The sequence below is a fragment of the Acomys russatus genome, chromosome 17 (genome assembly GCF_903995435.1).
Source record: "Acomys russatus chromosome 17, mAcoRus1.1, whole genome shotgun sequence".
Classification (NCBI taxonomy): domain Eukaryota; kingdom Metazoa; phylum Chordata; class Mammalia; order Rodentia; family Muridae; genus Acomys; species Acomys russatus.
The window spans coordinates 32,836,038-32,857,079 of NC_067153.1; the positions used below are offsets into that span (position 1 = coordinate 32,836,038).

Genomic DNA, 21,042 nt, shown 5'->3' on the forward strand with positions numbered 1-21,042 from the left:
TTACTAGTTTGTATATCTTGGTTTGTGTATACGTGGTTAATTTAAGACAGTGGTTTGGTGTTCCTGTGTAATTTATTTACATTTTCTCATTGGTATAAAACTAGATGTGATTCGTGTCTGTGCCTTTAGTCTCAGTACTTAGGAGAGGTAGGAGGTTTACAAAAGTGAAGCTTGGACTGCATAGAGAAGATGAGGTCAGCCTGTACTACAGTATTACCTGACTCCAAAACCCTCAAAGCTGGGAATGTAGCTAAGTGGTCAAGTGTTTTGCTGGTTTAATCCTCAGCTTGGGGGGCCTCCACTCTGGTCCTCATTAATGAAAAACAAAGGGAATAAAATCCAATTGTTGTTTTGTAATAAGACCAACAGATTTTTAGAATGAATCCTTCCTTCCTGTGCCTTCTCCATGATGGTATGGAGACAGGGAGAGCATTGTTTATTTTGTTGCTGCAGAATCCTATCTGGGAGTGGGTGTAAAAACTTGCATTCATTTTGCAGATTTTAACTACGTTTTGCTTTTCACAGGCAGCAGCGGAGCTCTGCAGGCCACTATTTAGTAAGAAAAAGGAAAAAACATTGGGAAATAATAAATATTGTAAAGAAAATTTAAAAGAAAGAAAAAAGAAAAAAAAAACTTGTTCTTTCTTTCCAGTGAATTACCTTTGTCTGGGTCAACAGATAAACGTGTGAGTGCTAACTAGGAGTGTACAGTGGTCCACAGGGGCTAACCTAAACGTGGATGAATCCATTCACTTCTTGCAGATCTAACCTAATATTCAGTACCTTGAAGCCAGTAATTGAAGACACATTGTTTTTGGTCAGTGCAGTGATTTACAGAATCTTTCATTTTAGCTTTTATAATATGAACTGCTCAGAGTGAGTTATATTTCATGTGGCCAGACCAATCCACCCAGGTTCCTAAACCATTTAAATGTCACCGTTTACATGAGAGAAATATAGCCACACAGTTCTGTGAAGATTCCATATATGTGCAAGTGAAATGCAAAGAGCATATGCTGAGCCGTAAATATGTTCACGTAAAGCACTCTAGTCCTCCTGTGAGTGATCACATGCCAAGATACTTGAAGAAATGCAAATAAAGTGCTTAGAAGTGTTTCTGGCACCTTGTAAGTGCTCAATAAATGTTAACTATAACAATAATATTATTGTTATTCTTTTCCTTCTGTTTCACCTCCTCTTCCTCTAACTTTGCACTTTCTTTCTCCTCCTGTTCTTGGGTTCTGTTGTATTTACAACAATACAGCAGTGCGTGTTCTCAGTCATCCACTTTAAAACTGGTTATGATTAAATATCCTTTGTTCTTTTCTAATCAATTTCTTCTTAAAGTCAGATTTATTTTCGTTAATTTTTAATCTGTCTTCCCTGTCATGCTCACATGTGTGGCCATTTTTAATGCTTTTCCTCAAGAAAGAAAACATGAAAGGGAAAAGGTTTTCACTAACTAAATATTCACTAGAGGGCTAATACCTGAAAATATATAAAGATCTCAAAAAAAAAAAAACTGGATATAAAGAAAACATACAAGCCATGTGAAACTAGGGTACTACTGATTTAAACAGGAAATTCTCAAAAAAGGAAAGAGAGAAAACTTAAATAATGTTCAATATCCTTACTCATTAGGGAAATGCAAATCAAAGCAGATTTGAGATTTCATTTTACACCAGACAAAGTGGTCAGATTGACAAAACAAGTGACAGATCATGCCAACAGTGATGTAGAGTAAGGGGAACACTCTTTTATTGCTAAGGGTGAGGCAAGCTTTCATTGTTACTGTGGATATCAGTTTGTTGGTATTTCAGGGAGCTGTAAATAGATCTTCTTCAAAATCCTACTGTAACATTCATGGGCATACACCCAAGGATCTTGTTATCCTACTACATAAACACTTGCTTTTCCAAATTCATTGTTGCTATACTCATAATAGCCAGAAATTGAAAATAAACTAGATGCCTGCCAATAAAGGAATGTATAAAGAAAATGTTTTACATTTATTTTATTCAATAAAAATATTCAGGCTGTTTAGGATAAATAAGTTATACAAGTTGATTATTAGCTGATCAGAATGTGGTCATGTCATTTGCTGATCTACTTTTGTCACAAGAATATACATCTTAGGTGTGGCAGATAAGTAAGATTCTATAGAAAGACAAGGTAGGATAGTTAGATAAGGTCTTCAAAAACCTCAGAGACATGCAGAATATGGCATTTAAAAATGTTTTATTACTTTAAAGATTCATTGACAATGAGAAAGGTTAACTCCTGGCAACACCCAGCCTACCTCAAAGAAGATGATGAGCATCAAAGAACCTCCTTATGGAGATGGCTTCAAATGTGGCAAACTAGCCACTGGGCAAAAGGACCTTATTTCTACCACAGACAGAATTCTGTCTAAAAAAAAAATGGTAAGCTTGGATGCAGGCAGAGTCAAGGGCCAAACTCTGCCAAGACAGGCTAAGCAAGTCCTCAATGGTTCCTGCTTGACAAATATGTCTGTCAGATATATTGAGCCAAAAGGCAACCGAAGATACTCCAACATCATAGAGAGTTTTGGATGATTATTCAGGTAGAAAACTGTCTCTGTCATCTTCTCATTTGGAAAGCACTCCTGGCATACACAGGTGATCAAGTTTATTACTTCTCATGTCTCTAAAGTAGATAAAAACCAGGTAGCTTAGTTTTACAATGAAGCTTAGTTGTTTAGGGAGTAAGATGTTTTTAGGTCTAGATAGATGTTTTAAGTTGATAATGAAAAGATGTGATAGAGATTGAATTACATTCAGAATTTTAGAAACACCAAGATAGGAAAGATGTTTTCTTCAAGGCTGTCAAATACAAATAGCCCAAACACTAGGAATGTAACATTTATATAATTCCTTATTGTGTTAATAGTTCTTCTTGCCATAGGTAGAGTTTTTTGTATATTTGTGTAATGCTATAAATGTATATGTAAAAAAATTAAGAAACTGTTTTAAAAATACTACTCAGTATTAAAAATATGATCATGAATTTCCCAGGTAATTGTACAGAACTAAAAAAAAAAATCATTCTTTGTGAGATAACCTATAAAAGTTTTTGTTTCTTCAGAGAAAGGGATGAGATGGAAGCCATACCCAAGCATTATGAATACATGACTTTGGCTGAGCCTAGAGTGTTTCTTTCTCTGTTCTAGCTATTCCTTGGCCTAGACCTGGAAGGTTATAACTGTATATAATCTAATCTTCTATAAGCCTGGACCTTGAGACCTTCAGCTTCCAACCTTACTCTGCCAATCTAGGCATAGAATGTTTTCAGCCTCCAAGACTTACTGCTGAATAAACTCACACTTTCTAGCTCTTTTTGAACTCTGACTGGTTGGTCCAAGTCAGCTGCTGTGGCTAAGACTCCTGCCAATCTGACAGATTCATACTGGATTGTCCATTCAATGAACTGAACTGCAGTGACTGCACAGAACTGAATGGAAGTGCAGAAACTCAACTAAACTCAATAGAACTACACCAAACTGAACTCTCTTTCCTATCCTGTTCTTATGTTCATTATATGGGATTAAATGTGTGCATTAAGCACCTGCATGTATCTCAGTTAGATCATAGAGTAACCCTGGGTGTGTCTCCATTCCAGATGGATCACATAGACCTAGAAGGACTTTAGATGTGATCCCATGCCAGAGTAGCCATGTTTCTGGTTTTAAATTCCTCTATAGTAACTGAGACACAGAAAAATATAGTATGTACTCCTTAATATGGAGATGTTAACAGTTAAGTCTGTGATAAGCAAGCTACAATCCATATAAGCACAGTGTTAGGTATAGAAAAAGGGAACATGAGGAGGGATTAATCTCCAGTCTCCTTAGGAAGGATAGTTATGGATGGACAAGGTAAATACAGATCCCCCACTGGACAACTCTCTTGTACAAATAAAGCTTCCACTTCTGGGAACAGTCTGTATCTATTAAGTTGTTGGTCAAAGTGGTACCATGTGAAAACCTGAACAACATAGGGTATTAACAAGTCTATTGCTTGCTCACCACAACCTGAAAGCAAAGTTCTATTGCCAAAAAAATTATACCTATACAACTCACTGAACACAGAGAAATTGATCTTGTGCCTTCTTTTTTTTTTCCCCCCGAGGAGGTGCACCATTCCTGGAGGTACTGCAATACCAGGTCGATGCGTGGAGTGGACGGAGCAAGCTCCTATTCCAACTCCTACTTCCAAAAGTCCATTTAATATATTGCCCTTGGATTGAGGACGTCTGAGATATTAAACTGATAAGAACAGATACTACACTTCTTCCATATGGTTCTGTGTTCATGGTACTGGAAGCCACTCCTCTTACTTACAAGGAAACACTAAACATCTTATATACATTAGTTATCACTTAAAACAATTCACTGCTTATAGATTATATCTTCAATAGGCCAACTCCTTAAAAGACAGACTTTGTAAAAAAAAAAAAATTCAAATACAAAGAAAAAGGCAATTTGAATGGACTTATTTCCTTTATAGAGATTGAGCTGATCGTTAATAGCCTTCTAAAACTGAAGGCAACAGGCCCTAATATTTTCACTGCTGAATTTCGTCAAATGTTTAAGGATGGCATTTCATTAGATCTTTACAGTCCCTTTCAGCACACACAGTCACAACGAATTCTTTTTAACTCTAATTCCAAACTCAAGTACAAGCCTAATAGGAAAATTTCCCATCAGAGTAAATGAAAAAAAATCCTTACTAAAATAATGGTAAGGCAATGATACATAAAGACAATACAACAAACCTAAGTGGTATCTATGCCACATACAAGAGCCTGTTTTAAAAGTCAGAAATCAACTTGAAAATAGACAAAAAAAAAAAAATTACATTACTAAGTAAAGACAGAGAATTTGACAAAAATCCAAAAACCATGCCTGATGTGATTCTTAGTAAACTAGCAATACGGAATGTGTTTAACTGATAAATAAAGCAACCGAGAAATATATTACTGAATTATGTTGAGAAATTTGATTATTTTCTCATAGCATTTGGGGCCAGGCAACGGACTTTCTACGCTGTACTCAGAAATTTTAAGAAAAAGCAAATCAGCAACTAAATAAATAAATATAATAAAGAATCTATGGATTAGAAAGAAAATAAGTAAGCTATCTTTGTTTCAAAGACATAACCCTCTGTGTAGGAAGGCTTAAGTAGTTAACACAAACCCCTTCTTCAACTGATAAATATTTCTTATTACTGTTATTTACAAGGCAATGTTTTTATATAGCAGTAATGAACAAGTAGGGCATAAACAATACCATTTATACTGGCAGTTCTAAAAAAAAGGAATTTTACATCTATAATTTTCTTGCATCTATAAAAATTTCTTATTTCACTTTATATCCTGATTGCAGCCACCTTCCTCTCCTCCCAGCCCCCCTCTCACACACCCATTCCCCCATTCTCCCTCCTCCTTCTCCTTGGAGAAGGTCCCAATGGATACCAACTCATCCTGGCACATGGTGGCCCACTTAAGGGAATAGAATCCAAAGGGAGGCAGAAGAGTAAGAGAGGAACCCCACTCTAATTGAAGACTATGTTGATATATATATATATTCTGCAGGAACAAAGAAAGGAACAAATTTTGAGTTCTAGCAGTGTGTACCTTTAAGCCTAATAAAGTAATCCAGTGTGAAGTATGATGATATTGAAAATTCATTAATAAATTTAGTAAACAGATTAGAGAAGCCATAATAATCCCTGTAAATATAGCTAACTAATCTCTGGCAATGCAATGTAAAAAAAGAACATTGTAACAAACAGTTCCTAGAACAACTCTACAGCCATGAGCAAAACAACTATAGACTCCACACTGTCACTCACAGAAAACCCTTAAAAATGAACAACAGGCATAAACGTTGAGTGTGAAACTGTAAAAATCCTAGATGATAACAAGAAATAAATTTCTGATGATGTTGGTGATGTTTCCAATTGAACACAGAACAAATGAAATAGCAGTTATTATATGAAATACATGAATCTGTCAAATATACAGTAATATAGACTTCCTTAAATGATAAAACCCTGTTCTGTGAAATACAGTATTAGGAAAATAAGATGATATGCCACATATCAGGATCTATCAACTGCATAGAGATGTCTCTATGTGAAAGGATCACTATCCAAAGCACTACTCAACAGTAAGAAAAATACAATAAAAGATATCTAAGCACAGAAGGCACAAACACGGGGAGTAAACAGGAGGCAAGATACACCCTCTATGTCACAGACCATTGAAGAAATACAAACTAATGCAAGAAGCAACCAGGATATAACTTTTAGAATAGCTAAAATTCAGGACAGTAACAACACCAAATACTGCAAGAATCATGGGGAATCTACTTTATGGTTGATGGGTATAATAAATTAGCAAGATCAGTATGGAATATAGTTGGTTATTCTCTAAAATAATTAAATTGTTTCGTAGGATACTACTTTGTAATCCTGTTCTTTGGTATTTAGCCAAATGAGCAGAACCAAATCTATAATATCTGAATATTGTTTTATTCAAAATTATTAGAGATTGAAAGGAGCTGAGATGCTCTTCAGTAGGTAAATGAAGAAATAAACTGGTGCTTTTGGGAAATGGAACAGTTATCACTATATAAAACTAGACTATTAAGCCATGAAAGTCATTAAAGCTTAATTTTACATTATCAGGAAATATGTATTTACAAATGAAAGATGCCAATCTAAGGCTACAATCACATAATTTGAATTAGAATGCTGTTAGTATTTATTAAAAAAGCAAAACTTTAGAGACCCTAAAATGCGTAGTGTTTTTTCAGTGAATAGGGAGAGAGGAAAGAAAATAGCCAAAATATAGGGCTTTTAGGGTGGTTAAAGTGTTCTGAAGTAAAACTTTCATGGCTGTCATAGTCTATTCTGTATTTGTTCAAGCCCATAGAATCTATAACATTACATGGGAGCTGTTTCAGAACAATATACTTTGAACAATTTTAATATGTCAATTTAGGGTCAATAATTATAGGACACGTACTAGACTGGAGACTGTTTAAAAGGCAGAGGGGCTTTTGTGGAGCTATTTGTGGAGCAAGACATACATTAAAAGCCTCTGTGTATCCATAAAAATGTTTCCTGTTAACTGGAAACAATTCTAAAAACATCCCATTTAAAACTAAAGCTAAAGGATTGGAGAGATGGCTCAGTGTTACTCTTTTAGAGGATTCTGGTTTGGTACCCAACACTCCTACGCCAAATAACAAAATTTACAGTCCCTTTCCAGAGCATCAGACACCCATTTTTTTGGTCTTTAGAAACACTTCACACATGTATTCACAGACGTGAATTTAGGCAAACAGTCATACACATGACATAAACAGAAGTGAGCCTTAAAAACAAAAGCATAAGAGATAAATAACACTAGTTTGCATGCAATTTCTTCATCAACAGAAAAAGTAATGCCTTGGCTCAGAAATACTATTGTATTAACCACAAAACTGAAAAAGATGAAAATCAATTCAGAAATGTCATGGTATTTTGAAGGAATTTGTTGAGTTGGAGAGAAGTAGTCCATGATATCATCATTAAAATGTGTGATACAATTGGGGATGCAGTGTTTTCTCAGTGCTTAAGAAGACTGGTTGCTATTTTTGAAAACCTTGGTTTGGTCACCAGCACCTGCACAGTGTTTTAGAACTTTCTGGAACTCTAATTCAAAGACATCTAGTAACAGGCACTCATGTGTTAGACATACATGCATGCAGTCAAAACACTCATGTACATAAAAATTTTAAAATACCACTAAAATAGCATTTTGGTAAAACTGAATATAGATTACTAAACTATAACGCCTCATTGGTCAGATGATAAGATGTGTAAATTACATTACTCATACATTTGGGGAGATTCCTTATGTATAAAAGACAGAAACGCTGTGTGATATAAACTATAAATGCCTAAACAAAGATGAAAACAATTTTCATTAGTTACTTTTTTTGTTTTTGTTTTTCTCTAGAGACAGGTTTCTCTGTGTAGATTAGATATTTGTCTTACTGCTGTAATAAAACACTGGACAGAACAAATGAGGAAGGGAGAGCATATCTCGGATCATAAGTTGTAAGACACAGTCCCCCGTGGCTAGAGAGTAATGACAGAAAAGCTTGACACTGCTGCTTACATTGTGTCTGAAATAAAAAAGCAGAGGGAGACACATAGTCCAGAGGGGTCTTGCTGGATTTCCTTTAGACTACTTCATAGTGTATTGTCATGCTTATTCTAAATTCAGTCAGGCAATCACTTAAAATTAATCACTGCAACTTTGAAATATAACCATACCTAAGATAGACACACTTAAACTTGCAAAAGGTATCATCAAAGATTAATATACACATTTATATGGGATCTACTGCACAAAGGGGTCAGTGCAGAGTATTTTCAGAGCAATGAAAAGTTACTTTCTAAACAGTAATATGGGTTCAATAAGTGAACATGGTAGTTACAAAATGATCATCAGTGTTTGGAATTTGTAACAATAATAAGTAAATACAAAATAGGATAGATAGATAGATAGATAGATAGATAGATAGATAGATAGATAGATAGATTGATATAGATTGATTGTAGGTAGATGTTCAGATAGATGATAGACTGTATGAGAAGTATTTACTTGAGTCATTACTGTTAGAAAATAATTCATTGGCTAGTGAGTTGACTCAGCTGATGAAGGTACTCATCCCAAGCCTTAGAGTGAAGGTCAGTCCCTGGGATGGAGACATGGTGGAAGGAAAGAAAGTCTCCAGCATGTAGTACTCTGTCATCCATCGAGATTACATCCCAATTGCCATACCCTCACTTTTATCTTCCCATTCCTCACTCTCTCCCTCTTTCACCCTATTCCCCTAACGCCTAGGCCTGTTACAGAGGAGAACCTCCTCCCCCACCTTCTGACCACAACCTATCAGGTCTCATCTGGATAGCTTTCTTACCCTTCCTCTGAGTGCCACCAGGCCTCCCCACCAAGGGGAAGTGGTCAAATAGGTGCCACCTGAGTTCAAGACAGAGGCAGTTCCTGCTCTCCACACAACTGTGGAGAATGCGCTGTCCATTTGCTAGGTCCGAATAGGGGGCTCTACATTTACTGCATGCATTGTCCTTGGCTGGTACATCAGTTTGTGAAGGCCCCCTGGGTCCAGATCCCCCAATCTTGATGGTCTTCTTGTAGGGTTCCTGGACTCTGTGGGTCCTTCTATCTCCCCATTCTTCCATACCACTCTGACCTGGAGTCCCACAAGCAAGTCCCAGCATCTGTTCCAATCCCCTGGTGAGGGAAGACTCAGAAGACATCCATGTTGGGCTAATATCCAATCATAAATTAGTATATACCATCTATGTCTTTCTAGGTCTGGGTTAACTCACTCACGATGATCAATCCTAGTTCCATCCGTTTGCCTACACATTTCAAGATTTCCTTGTTTTTAATAGCTGAGTAGTATTCTATAGTGTAAATGTTCCATGGTTTCTTTGTCCATTCTTCAACTGAGGGGCATCTAGGTTGTTTCCAGATTCTGGCTATTACAAATAAGATTGCTGTGAATATAGTTGAACAAATGTCCTTGTTGTGTGGTGGAGGGAGCACCTTTTGGATACATTCCAAGGAGTGGAATAGCTAGGTAGCCATATTCCTAATTTTCTGAGAAAGTGCCAGATTGATTTCCAAAGTGGTTGTACAAGTTTGCACTCCCACCATCAATGAAGGGGTGTTCCCTTTTCTCCACATCATTGCCGGCCGTGTGCTGTCACCTGAGTTTTTTATCTTAGCCATTCTGATCGGTGTAAAATGGAATCTCAGAGTCATTTTGATTTTCGTTTCTCTAATGACTAGGTACATTGAGCATATCTTTAAGTGTTTCTCAACCGTTCAATATTCCTCTGTTGAGAATTCTCTGTTTAGCTCTGAACACCATTTCCTAATTGGGTTATTTAGTTTGGTGGTGTTTAATTTCTTGAGTTCTTTATATAGTTCAGATGTTAGCCCTTTGTCATCTGTAGGCTTAGAAAGAACTTTCCCCAGTCTTTAGGCTGTTGCTTTGTTCTGTAGACAGCATCTCCTGCCTTACAGACGCCCTTAAGTTTCATGAGGTCACATTTATTAGTTGTTACTTTTCAGGAAATTGTCCCTTGCTCCAATGAGTTCAAAGCTCTTTCCCACTTTTTCTTCTAACAGATTTAGTGTATCTAGTTTTATGTTGAGATCTTTAATCCATTTGTACTTGAGTTTTGTGCATGGTGATAATAAAATTATTCCTAAGTACATTTAATGTATGTATTTAATGTATTTAATGTATTACCATCCATAGTACAAGAACAGCAGTGGCCTTCACTCAGTAATTCTTCAGTCTTAAGTAACTGGTGGCAAGGCTGCTATGAGCACAGGAAGCTGAATGACTTTTGGGTGTGATGCAGCCAGCATATGGTTTTAGTTTTCTGTTTTATTCTACAAGATAATTTTTGGATTATTTTATAATTTTATAAAGATGTTATGTGTGAGGTTACAAAATTACATTTTAGTACTATTTCATAAAGGAACTAAGGTTAATATAAAGTTAAATAAGTATGCTACAAATCAAACATTCAACTTGTCTTAGGAAATGTATGTTAGCTGTATAGTTAAAATACGTTTGCTTAGGAATCTTCTGTGACATCATCATCAGAGTAGAAATGATATCTGTCAAAACTCTCAGCATTCCTTAGTTGTCTGTAGAGGGGTGTGTGTGTGCGTATGAGTGTGTGTGTGTGAGTGAGTGTATGTGTGAGTGTGTGTCTTAGTGTGTGTGTGTGTGTGTGTGTGTGTGTGTGTGTGTGTGTGTGTGTTCAAGGTTGAAGCTACATGGGCATCCCCATTCACTTTGCATGTCTACTGTTGATGTTATTCAAGTTATGTCCAGGCAGTCATGTGAAACTTACTGGTGTCACTTCTGACATTACCAGGAGACACTCTGTCACAGAAAACTCCCCTCTCCTCTGGTTCTTACATTTTGTCTACTCTTCTTCTGCAGTGTTCCTTTCACCATTAAGTGCAAGAATGTTCTGTAGCTGTATGTTTGGTTTTGGACTCTAAGACTCTATATTTTGATTGTGTTTGTTTTTCTGTAATGTAACTGTCTGCTGCAAAAGGATGTTTCTTTGTGTCAGAAATACAAGAAAAATGTATATGTATATATGTGTAATGATTTATGAATATATGTACATATGTATATGTGTTTCATATATGTATTTATAAAGTGAAATTAGTGAAATACAAAATACAACATTTATGAAATTTTGTTTTACTCTCATTAGAATGGCTATGATTAAAACAGTTGAGAATAAATACTGGGCAAAGTGTGTGTGTGTGTGTGTGTGTGTGTGTGTGTGTGTGTGTGTAAAAGATGAACCCTCTTTCACTATTGGTGTGATTGAAATCTAATGTCTTAAGTCTGGAAATCAATGTTCAGGTGTCTTAAGAGCTAAAACTAATTCTACCTTATGAGCCACCCGTACCACTTCTTTGCTTTTGCCCGAAGAATGCTTCATTCTACCTCACAGATAATTGCTCAGCTGTGTTCATTGCTGCCCTATTAACAACATCCACAATTCAATACCCTTCAGCTGAAGAACAGATAATTAAACACACACCCACACATCAAACATGGACACACAACACACACACACACACACACACACACACACACACACACACACACTGGAATAGAATTCAAATGTAAAAAGTTAAATCATGAAAATTATAGAAAAGTGGAAGGACTGAGATATAACACAAACTGTGAAGGACAAATACTATGTTCTCTCCAATCTGTGATTCCTAAGTCAAATTATTAAAAAACAGTTGCACTCTTTTTTTTTTTAGGAACTAAAGAGCTTTTACTTTATTTTATTTATTTTTTATTTTTTAAATTTATTTATTTTTATTAATTTATTCTTGTTACATTTCAATGGTTATCCCATCCCTTGTATCCTCCCATTCTTCCCTCCCTCCCATTTTCCCATTATTCCCCTCCCCTATGACTGTTCCTGAGGGGGATTACCTCTCCCTGTATATGCTCATAAGGTATTAAATCTCTTCTTGGCAACCTGCTGTCCTTCCTCTGAGTGCCACCAGGTCTCCCCCTCCAGGGGACATGGTCAAATGTGAGGCACTCTTTGCCCCTCATCAAAGATGCTATTTTTATTTTTAGAAGAGACTATTGCAGAATACCACAAGTTCAAAATGCATAGAATGACATGTGGTGCCAAGAAAACGCAAGGAACAACAAGGTCAAGTAACCTTAACTTGTCAGTATAAATGAGAGAATTTTCATGAGGTCCCAACAGTAGGTTTAGAGATATGTGCAATTGATGTCTGCTGAGAGCAGGAGAACTAATCTTCCCAAGTAGGAGCCTCCTAGTTGATTACCTAATGATAAATCATCAATTCGAAATACATAGCCATAGGAGCAGCACTACATAGACTCAACAGCCTGTGTTTGTATATTTGTTTATATATAGTGTTCTGGAGACTTCATGATATTTTTAATGAAATAATCATTTTTTTCTTGATAGACAGAATGAAACAGATTGTCTCCATAAGATGGGTTAACCTTATTCAATCAGTTGAATGCCTAAGCAGAACATTAGGGAAGCCTTTCTTTACATAGAACCTGGTGGTTCTGACAATTTAGGGCATCTAGGAAGACAGCTCTTCCTGGCTTCTAGCAATGTATCAGGTTTGGGATCAGAATCGAACAGCCACTTTTCAGAGTTTAAATTAACCAGCTCCCATAACCACTTAAACCCTGTCTTTGAAATAAGAATATTCTATTTGTTTTCTTTCTCTAGAAAACTCTCACAAAGTCTTTTCCTCAATAGATGAGAATACTAAACTTACCTAACTGCTTTCCTACTGTTTAATGTTCTTCTGTGCACATCCACAATGCAAAGTAGACTATTATAAATCGTGAAGCCTAAATATATATTTAAATGAAAGCAATTTGTGTAACTAGAATGCATCATTTCACCAATTGGTCATTTAACACACACACACACACACACACACACACACACACCAACACAAAATATTAAAGTTTTATTTCTTTCATTGCTTTTGTAGATTTTCACTTGCCTTAAAATTTTAAATACTAACAACAACAATAATATTTCATTATTATTCTACCAGTGAACTGTTATACAATTTATAATCAACATTGACTTTACCTTGTTAGTTTCAGGTCATAAGTATAAGAAAAAGTCAAGTCTTAAATTATTCTATTGTTTATTATAAAATATTTTGTAATATGTAGGGCTCTTCACTGTTATTGTAACTGCATTATTAAGACTATCATATCAAGGTCATGTCTCAGAATACTGACTTACCAGCTGGCCCATAAATATGGTTTGGAAACAGGCTAATTAACTTATGCCATTCAAATAATAATAGCAACGAAATCGATGTTAACACTGAGCCTTCCAACAGTCTGCTGTGGTCAGATTCCAGGGAGAAGACAGATTTAATTACATGTGTGTATTTTTTAAAGTTCACATGTTAATTTGAAAGCTGAGTAAGTTGCAGACATGTCTCAAGATCAGTGCCTCAAATGTGAAGGCCGAAAGCATGGTCCTTGGCAAAATCAAGTTGGGAATCATTAATCATTTTAAAGTAAATGTTTCTCTATCTGAATGTCTGCCAAGAGCCTGGACAGAGTGCAGACTCCCAGAAGGTCCACTCCTGCTGATGACAACAGTGTTTGTTATACAGTGTTCAGCATTACAAAAGAGCCTTTCAGTGCCTGAGATCTTGAAATGATGCCTGTTTCTGGGATTTCTGATAAAGCTCACCACTGCTCTGCATTGCTATGAGCGATATTCAGATTTTTAATAGATGGTGTTTCATACCATTACACGCATCAGTTCCATCCTTCATGCTGCATTGGAAAGCTCAGCCAAGCCAGCTGCGGACAGTGCTGGAATTTTCCTTGCCAATGATGACATTGCTTTCTTTTCTGAACCTCTGGTGGATTCACATACAGCTTGATTTGTAAGAGAGTTATTGGCAATTCAGATAATAATGGAGTCACACCTTGGCTTTCCTTTATTTGTTTTTTTAATTATCATAACTAGATAGAATAAAATGGATGCTGTGAACTACTTTGTGTTTATATTGCTTCATTCATAATGTGGTTGTCACATAAAATTATCTGCCTACACTTTACCAAGAGGCATCACACACTGCCCTTTCATCTACCAGGAGAAGGCTACTCACAGGATAAATTTGGCGGTGGTACAGGTCACTGAATAGTGTGATCAAGAAAGTAGGATGACAAAGGCATTCAAGGAATGAAAATTCCCATAAAAATCCATTTTTCCTTAAAGTGTCATGATTAAGCATTTTAATATGGAGTCTTTTAGAGGCCAACATTTAAATAACGGATTTCCCCCATTATAAAATGAGCAGAAAACAATATGTATATTACATAACTAGAGAGCTTCCAAAGTACCTGTTTTTCTGCTGAAGAATCAATGCTCTGCACTGTTGATCTAAGCAAAGATAAAAGGAAAACAAATATACAAGTAAACATATTTTTTCCTTTACATGGGGATTTTTTTTTTTTTTTTTTTTTTTTTTTTTTTTTGTAAAGAAACCAGAAATAAATCTAGCTCTGTGGTTACAGAGAAAATGGAATTGTTTTTAATGCCGGCTTCCCAGGTGTATCTAGATGGTGTTTATATACATTATTTTACCTTGGAAGCTATTTAAAAATCTAAAAGAAAAGTAAAGAAAATTACTGAACTCTAATGAAAGGAAAGCAAGGGTGGGGAAAAAATCTACTTCAAAACACAGGAAAATAGGAAGACTCTTAACAGCACTGGGTTATGGCTGGCAGAGAGTAAAGCTACAGTGTACACCGCCTGTTCTTTGATGGGGAGATCATTTAAGACTTGTGGTGAGAGATTCGAGCTCCCTGGCAGGCCTGGTCTCAAGTTCTCTGGCTTCTCTCTTACCAGCAGTGTTTCAAATTATTCTTCTTGCTTCGCTGGTCTAACACCATTTCAGATCTAGGCTGCTACTGCTTCAAAGAAGATCCTTTACATTACTTGCTATCATTTGTCCTCTACCTGCTACTGGTCAATGTTACTCCCCTATGGGTTCGTAGATTTTTCCCGTGTTTTGTTTCTCTAAAACTGCAAAGATCTTGCCGAACATCCTTTCTATGGAATGATGGCATCACTATTCCTGAGCTCTTGGGCTGGCTTCCTGCATTTCCTCTCTGGCCTTATGGATTTTCTCAAATGTTTCACATTTGCTTTGACATAGATTAAAACTCAGCTAATCAATTTTCTTAGATAGTCATGCATGTCTCATTCTGCTTCAGGAGTTTCAACCCTTTAGATTATTCACAATGCTTCTCTCCTTAAAACTAACAACAAATATTAATAGTTTAAAAATACTTTAAAAACAAAACAAAAACACAAAACTCTGTCCAAGAGATGTCGTTCAAGGGGGCACGGAAGCAAGTTATGAGTCTCAAGGGCTCCAAGAACTAGTGTTTCACCTCGTATTAAAAGCACTTGGTACTTGATGGCAAGATCTTCAAAGAAACAGAAATGAAACCCAGGTGGTGTATACCCATGCGTGGTGTACAATGCGACAAGAGATGCCTCTCATGTCAAGCCAGGTCCTCTGAGAACAAGATCCCTGAAACACTCACATCTCCATCCTTTGCCATGAACACTGCGAAAGTTTTCTTGGAGTCTGTTAGGCCAGAAAGATTCATAAACATATTCTAATGTGAGCTAAATTTGATAGGAAATCAATAGCTACATTATTATTATTATTGTTATTATTATTATTATTATTATTATTATTATTATTATTATTATTATTATTGTTAGCTGAGAAAAGAGAAGATCAAAAAATAAATCCCAAACAACAAAAAAAAACTCAAGTATCGAGTCAACCAAACAGAAATCCTGAGCTATAAATAAGTTTCAAAGCAATTGTATTGAGTCTGAGGTGCCTGCAAGGCATGTATGCAAATCCTTAAAGGGAAGTGCTTTTATGCTAATCTTCACAGTATTCATATAGATTATTTTAAAACTATAAGCATCACAAAATTAAAAAGTAATAAAGCACATGAAAATGCCAGGCACAGGAAGCTAAAGTCAAGGAAGTGCCTAGAGAGTAAACATGCCCAAGAGGGCATCGGTATTAAACTCTTCAGATATAGAAAAAAAAACATATTTAATGAAGTTGAAGAAATATATGGCCTTAAAACCTTCATGTGAAAAAAAATCAAAATTCAGCAAAATTAATAAAACAATCAAATAAGGGCTGGGGAAAGAAAATTACAGTAAGTAAAATTTTAACTTAATCGATAATTTTCAAAAAAAACCAACATATCAACATGAATGAGGAGAGAAGAGGATCAAGTAGAAGACATTTTCTAGAAGTTGGTATATAGAAACTCAAAGAGAAAAAAAAAATGTGGTGACGGTTAAGAGGCATAGAAAATAAAGCTATAAATTCTGAGTATGTTTAATCCATGTTCCAGAAAAAGACGTAGTGAGCAGGGAAGATGTGATCCGTGAGTATTTTATTCATTACTCTTCATATAAAGTCTGAACTGATGAAAGAAACAGACTTGAGAATCCCAAAGGAACTCAAAGAATAGTACAATAAAAACGACTCCAAGGTTACGTCCACTGAAAGGAACTTTCAGACTATCAAAGCCAAAGTGAACATTCTTACAAACCAACTAGAGGGGGAAATGAAATACCTCTGAATCATAGAATGTAGTTATCTATGGAAAGTAGGAAGTTTAGTTTCATTTGATTTGACATTTAGCATTATTATCCTTATCATTACTATGTTCCTCAAACTGAACACCATCACCAAATTCTTCCATTATAATCACATATTGAAAAGCAGCTAGCATAGTATAACTGAAAAAATAAGCAATGCACTAATTGCTTTGAACAAAGAATTATCTTTAAGTAAATACACTCAGACATGTATGCTCACTGTGCAATGCCATTTATTGGAGGGATGAATTCTAAATATTACTTTGTTTCTGCCTATTTGTTCAATTAATGCTTTAATTATGAATAATATATGTATGTAAGCTGGGCGTGGTAGTGCATGCCTTTAATACTAGCTTTCAAGGAGGCAGAGGCAGGTGGATCACTGTGAGTTCAAGGCCATCCTGGTTTACACAATAAGGCCAGGATAGCCAGGACTACACAGGATTCTGTAACCAAAATTTAAAAAAAGTTCCTAAAAGTCTAGGTCCTTACAAACATTGGTGATAGGGAGGTGTTGGATATTAATCTATTTTATATGTGACATATATATTTATTTTTCTTATTTATTACTTTAACAGCTTGATCTCAGCCCTCTCCCTCCTTTCTTCCTAAATCCCCCCCCCCCCATATACACACATGTCTCATCTTCCCACTGCCCTCTCTCCTTCCTCTGGATTGTAAACTAGAGTTTCCGAAAAATATGTAAGTGGCTGGATGCAGTGGCGCATGTCTGTAGTCTCAGCACTCAGGGAAGCAGAGGCAGGTGGATATCTGTGAGTTCAGGGCCAGCCCAGTCTACAAAGTGGGTCCAGGACAGCCATGGCTACACAGAGCAACCCTGTCTTGAAAACAAAACCAGAAATAAAAAAATAAAAGAGAGAAAAAAGTTTAAATGAGCTCTGGCTTGGAACAGAGCAGCATTTCCAACAATTTATTAAGCGGCCATAAAGTATGCCTCTGCTATTTGGTAATATTTTTTACAGGGAGCAGAGCTATTAGCATTGGTGATTATATAATCTAAATATCAATCAATTCTGAAAAACAAGGAAGATGTTCTCTGTCCTAGTAGCACTCAGCTCTCTTGCATTACAAAGTTCTGTTTCAGTCTTGGTTCTGAGCACACAGTTAGCATTTCTTGCTCTGGGCATGCCATCATGCTAGCAACTCTGATGCACACTGCCTGAAATCTTATTTAGCCAAGATTTCATTATTTATGCAAAACAAACAAGCATATCCATCTGAATGTATGTAAATTTTCTTTAGTACATATAAATGGCAACCTTATATGAATACCAAGGAATTATTTTAAAATAAATTTATTTACGATCCTTTCCAGTAAATACTTAGTTTGCGTATCAATTTTGCGACCTTAGTACCTGAGTTGATTTAAATATTTCCTGGAAAAAGAGGGAATAGTGAGTTAAGCAGCCTTGTTTATGGAATAACAGCAAGAAAAGCTGTACACATTCAAAACTACAGGCATAAATTTCTTTTTATAAAAATGAGGATCTACATTAATCTTGGATCTACACTTTCATGACTAAAATAAAGGGATGCGTTCCCAGTCAGTATCAGTACTTAAGATGTGTGATTTGTGGACTGTAGTTTGCGAATGTTGTATCTTTTTTTAATTTGAAAGAATTAAACACAGTCTATATACTTCAAAATATTTGAAAAATTTCTATGAAAGCAGCCATCCATTTTTGCTTTCACCAGTCGTATCACATGTGGCTCTTTTTTTACACTAAATATTTAATGAATATCCCCTAAGAGTATCTCTTCTAGTCAACTGTTTCTTCTCTTACCTTTCGTTTTTTTGAGATATGGTCTTTCTGTGTAGCTTGAGCTGTCCAAGGAATGATGACATCTCTCCTGCCTGCCTCAGAGTCTATAATGATGAAATGACAGGCAAGTGCCACCATGCCTGGCTTCTGCAAGGTGTTTTGATAATAAAATCAAATCCATGATAGGAATAAATATAAATTGTGACAGAACTTTTATTTTAAATCTGACTTTAAGTATCGTATCTTCAAATCAAATGCAAATGACTGAGGATAATCATCATCATTTACAAGACTAAGGCAGGAAAAAAAGGAATACTTTAGGAAAAAAATAGTTAAAAACAAACTCTTGGGGTGAGAATTTAAAACTGTATACATTGTTCAGAATAAAATTTGGCGTATTTTTATCCCCATTTATCTCTATTTTTGCCAAAATATTTTTGAAAAGCTTTAAATTGCCGACTCTCAGACAAGTGTTTATACTAAAAGTATGGGGAGGGGACATGGGGCGAGTTGTGCTTTATCTAGAATGTAATTTCCCAGGCGGCCTTAACTGAAACAGTGTTTTGAGTCACATCCAGTAGATGGCGCCAGAGAGCAGGAAGCAACATCCCCTGAATGAGCCGCAGCTTGAAATATAGCAGTTGGATTTCCAACAGCTCCCGGCCTGTGATTCCTGGCAAGCCGCTGAGCAGAGGGAGAGAACAGACAGTTTTATAGCTTCTGTCACTCTTCTTGGAGGAGCCAGAAGACCCTCTGGTCTATTGAACTGGAGGATTCCTTTCCTGCTGAAACATTTGACGACAGCCAAGTGACTACGTGTCCCAAGACTCTTGAAAAGGACGTCCGGAGTCACTCAGATGGTCTTCCGTGCTGGAAGGCCTTTCCGGGTCTGTGACTGATGGCAGAAAGCAGGATGAAAATCTGGACAGCTACTCTGTGTTTGCCAGAGAAAGCTAGCTACTACAGCATTTCTTAAAGACCATTAAAACAAACAAACAAAACTATGACTCATACCTAGACCGTGAAACGCTATTTTCATTCATAAATATAAAAAGAGATTGTACAAATAACACAGTTTAGGGGAAGAAGAACAATACAATGAAGAATTGTGTAAACCGAGTGTAAGAGATTGTCCAAGTAAATAAACGGTAAGTTCGTGTCAGTTGTCTGTAGAGTGATGGGATAAAAATGTTGGACAGTTGTTTCTTCCCTCGGGCCCACCACATCTCCTTCCAATTTATCCAGGAAATCTCACAGCTTCCTGAATGTCCTGACTTCTGATAACTATCTTTGGGAGTCAGAAACTGCAGAGCATATGAAAGGTGCAAATTTACTCATACTCCTCCACATTTCATAATATCTGGTTTACAGAAGTAAGTGATTTTAAATTTCTGGAATACAAGTGTGATGTGTCGTCAGAAAGAGTGAAGTTAGATTTTTTTTTTTTTAAAGAGGTAAAATTATGGAAGACTTTTCTACAATGCTTGTGAATCTGTACTAATTCAGCAGGGTCTATTGGGACATCCTGCCATTGAGGACTGCTCTGTGATCCATAGCCACCCACATGTAGTCACTGAGAAGTTGAAATGCAGCTAATAAGATGGGGGCAGTGCATTGGGGCAGTTGCTTAATTTAAGCTTAGATTAAGATATGTGCTGAGTCACTTCTCTATTGGCAAGTGCTGTTTGAATGATGGAAACCAGCCAATCAAAAGGATAGAAATGGTAAAAACTCCTTGGCAACAGGGACCTTGAACGTACTTAAAATGAAGATCTGTCAATATCATCATTTATTTACTTGGAGGTATGGTTAGGTGTGCGAGTAAACTGAATGCACTGGCCAAACAAAAGTATAAGAATGCATTTCTAGTCCATTTTAGTATGAGAGGGAAATTGCCAGATGTATGTAGCTTAATTCTGCAGTTTACACATAAGGAGATTAGTCACTCGTATTTGGAGTTAAAAGACACTATTTGCAAAGCAATGTTTCTCATTCTAACAAAGGAATTACTAGAATTGAGAGATGGTTTCCAATAAGTACACTGATCTACCCAAAGTATTTCAGGACTTACTGAATTCTGAAGTTTGTCTCGCGACAATGAAAGAGCTGAAGGCTGATTAGGGAACACGGGCTCAAGTGGCTGAGGCATGAGCTTGTGGCAATACTCAAATCTGGCTTGCGCAATTCAGAGTCTTCTTATTCCCTATTGAATTAGCAGCCTTCCTATTTGTCCAGAAGGTATGCTTAACAGCACAGGTTTGTTTATTTGTTTTTTGTTTTTGTTTTGTATTTTTTTGAAAGACATAAGGGTTTTTACCCTGGGTTGTAGTCTGAGAGACAAAGGGGGAAAATCACATAGAAGCCTTGGAGCTGTTTGAAGTTTGTCTTAGCATGGACACATCAGTGCACACATC

General features: G+C 36.3%; 1 pseudogene; it reads right to left on the minus strand.

Moving 5' to 3' along the window:
• Positions 1-4,146: 4,146 nt before the first annotated feature.
• On the minus strand, positions 4,147-4,347 carry LOC127201906 (uncharacterized; annotated as a pseudogene).
• Between the last annotated feature and the right edge of the window lie 16,695 nt (positions 4,348-21,042).